Source organism: Heteronotia binoei, chromosome 18 (genome assembly GCF_032191835.1).
Source record: "Heteronotia binoei isolate CCM8104 ecotype False Entrance Well chromosome 18, APGP_CSIRO_Hbin_v1, whole genome shotgun sequence".
NCBI classification, from domain to species: domain Eukaryota; kingdom Metazoa; phylum Chordata; class Lepidosauria; order Squamata; family Gekkonidae; genus Heteronotia; species Heteronotia binoei.
In genome coordinates this window covers 8376383-8378882 of record NC_083240.1, presented here as the reverse complement: position 1 = coordinate 8378882, position 2500 = coordinate 8376383, and the positions used below count along the sequence as shown (strand labels likewise).

At 51.6% G+C, this 2500-nt stretch overlaps 1 protein-coding gene across 5 annotated transcripts in view; it reads right to left on the bottom strand.

Moving 5' to 3' along the window:
- The window catches only part of AGRN (agrin), a 489507-nt gene that overhangs the window by 410630 nt on the left and 76377 nt on the right, over positions 1-2500 (bottom strand). The gene's annotated exons all lie outside the window — the stretch shown is intronic.

The following is a 2500-nucleotide window of genomic DNA, read 5'->3' as shown; positions in this document are numbered from 1 at the left end:
TACAGGCATTATATTCCACTCAGGATGTGAATGAACTGTGCCACTCAACTGGGGGGGGGGGGTGGGATTAAAGAGAACACTGGACTCAGCCGTGGGCATGAAAAAAAATCAACCAACCTCTGGCCATGCTCTACTCCTAACATCTGGCCTGGAGTTGGATTGAATCTGGGATCTCCTACATGCAAAAGTAAAATCATTGCCATCAAACTCTGCATAGGGTTGTTGGGTCTTGATTGGGAAATACCTGGAGATTTTGGGGGTGGAGCCAGGAGAGGGAGGGTTTTTGGGAAGGGAAAGGACCTCAGTTAGGATACAAACGCCATAGACTCCACCCTCCAAAGCAGCCATTTTCTCCAGGGGAACTGATTACCATCTAGAGATTGATTGCAACAGCAGGTGGCCACCAAATCCCAGCTAGAGGTTGGCAACTTGGCTCTGAATCCTTCCTGTAAGCCTTCAGCTGTAGCGCCAGGCATGAACTGGAAGGGGGGGGGCGCCTTGGGACAAAGGCCTTGTTTCCTAGTCCACCCAGGTTCCATCTCTCCAATGGAGGGAAGGATATAGAGCCAACCAGACACACATCTGAGAGTCAGTGCTGGTGTAGTGGTTAAGAGCGGTTTGATTCCCCACTCCTCCACATAAAGCCAGCTGGGTGACGTTGGGCCAGTCACCGTTCTCAGTCAGAGCTCTCTCAGCCCTACTTACCTCACAGGGTGCCTGTTGTGGGGAGAGGAAGGGAAGATGAGACCCCTTTGGGTACTGAAGGAAAGGAAACGCCCCCTGTGCAAGCACCAGTCGTTTCCGACTCTAGGGTGACGTTGCTCTCACAACGTTTTCACAGCAGACTTTTTACAGGGTGGTTTGCCATTGCCTTCCCCAGTCCTCTACGCTTTCCCCCCAGCAAGCCGGGGACTCATTTTACCGCCCTCGGAAGGATGGAAGGCTGAGTCAACCTCAAGCAGGCTACCTGAAAACCCAGCTTCCGCCAGGGATCGAACTCAGGTCGTGAGCAGAGCTTAGGACTGCAGCACTGCAGCTTTAACACTCTGCGCCACGAGGCTCTTTCTTGAAAGGTGAGGTACAAAATCAACTCTTCTTTTTTACCTCACACGACTCAGCCGGCCACTTCCCCAAACCCTGCTGAGTCCAGACACAACCATCTACCCTGAGCCAGACCAGCCCAAATGGGAGCAGGGTGGTTAATTTTTCTCTAGGGAACCTGGTTAGGAAATTCCTGGGGACCTTGAGGTGAGAGCTAGGCAAGAAGGGATACAGCCCCCTCTTGGATAAAATATGTTGACTAGAATTTTTGTACAAAGCAGTCGTTTTCTTCAGGCGGCATGATCTCTGTAGTCTGGGGGCATCAGTCGTATTTCTGGGAACTCTCTAGGCCCCGCCAGTAACCCAGCAGCCCACCATGAAACTCCCCAGCGGCTACAACAGGAGTGGCCGGACTTGCTTAATGTAAGAGATACGTAGAACAAACATCAGATGCTTGAGAGCTGCAAGACAAGGGAGGAAGGAATGAAAAAAAATAGATGAGGAGAGAGAGAGGTGGAAAGAAAGCAACTTTAACTTTAAATGAATTCTCCAAGCTACCAGCTGGCTTGGCTTGGCGAAGCGGTTTAAAGAGACAAATGCCTTCTCCAAACCAGCTGATGAGGTGGTGGGGGCTTCAAGAGCCACAAAATAGGATGAAAGAGCCACACGGAGCACCCGAGTCATGCTCTGGCCACCCCTGGGCTACAACGCCAAGCCCACCCTCCTGTAATGCCTCTTAGAAGTTCAGCTCTGCTCTGCGTTTCCCTACTAGCTGGAAGATGTTCTCCATTTCTGAGCGTTTCTGCTAGCCTGGACGGGCTCCTATCCAAGGCAGTCAAAAGGCATTAGGCTTTGAGCAACTGAAAATCACAACGGCCACAAAGGCTCAACTCTCAGCAAAAAAAGCCCCTCCATTTTTTTCCAACCCTCCCCTCTTCTTTTCTCCGCATTAGACAAATGGACCACAAATCATGCAGGCGGAGACGTGGCCAGCGCCCTGGAATACATTCGCTAATTAACATCTCTTGCAGAAGCCACACAGAGAAGGGGAGGCTAATCTTCGAGGGGAACACAAAGCCGGTGGTTTGCCAGCACCGCTGGGGGTAGGAAGAGCAGAGATCACACACCAAAGACGATTCAAGCAAAGCAGCTCATCGAGAGCTTAGTGAGAGTCTGAGCTCACTAGGGCTCAGCCCCAGAACCTTCCCCCATGAAAGACCTCACCTCAAATGCCAGCAGCTCCTGCAGTCTCACTCTCTCTTACCATCTAGTTCAGGGTGGCTCTTTCACATGTGGCTCTTGAAACCCCCATTACCCCACTGGCCAGCTTGGTGAGACACAGCCAGTTTGGTATAGTGGTTAAGTGCATGGACTCTTATCTGGGAGAACCAGGTTTGATTCCACACTCCTCCACTTGCAGGTGCTGGAATGGCCGGCCTTCGGTCAACCATAGCTCTCG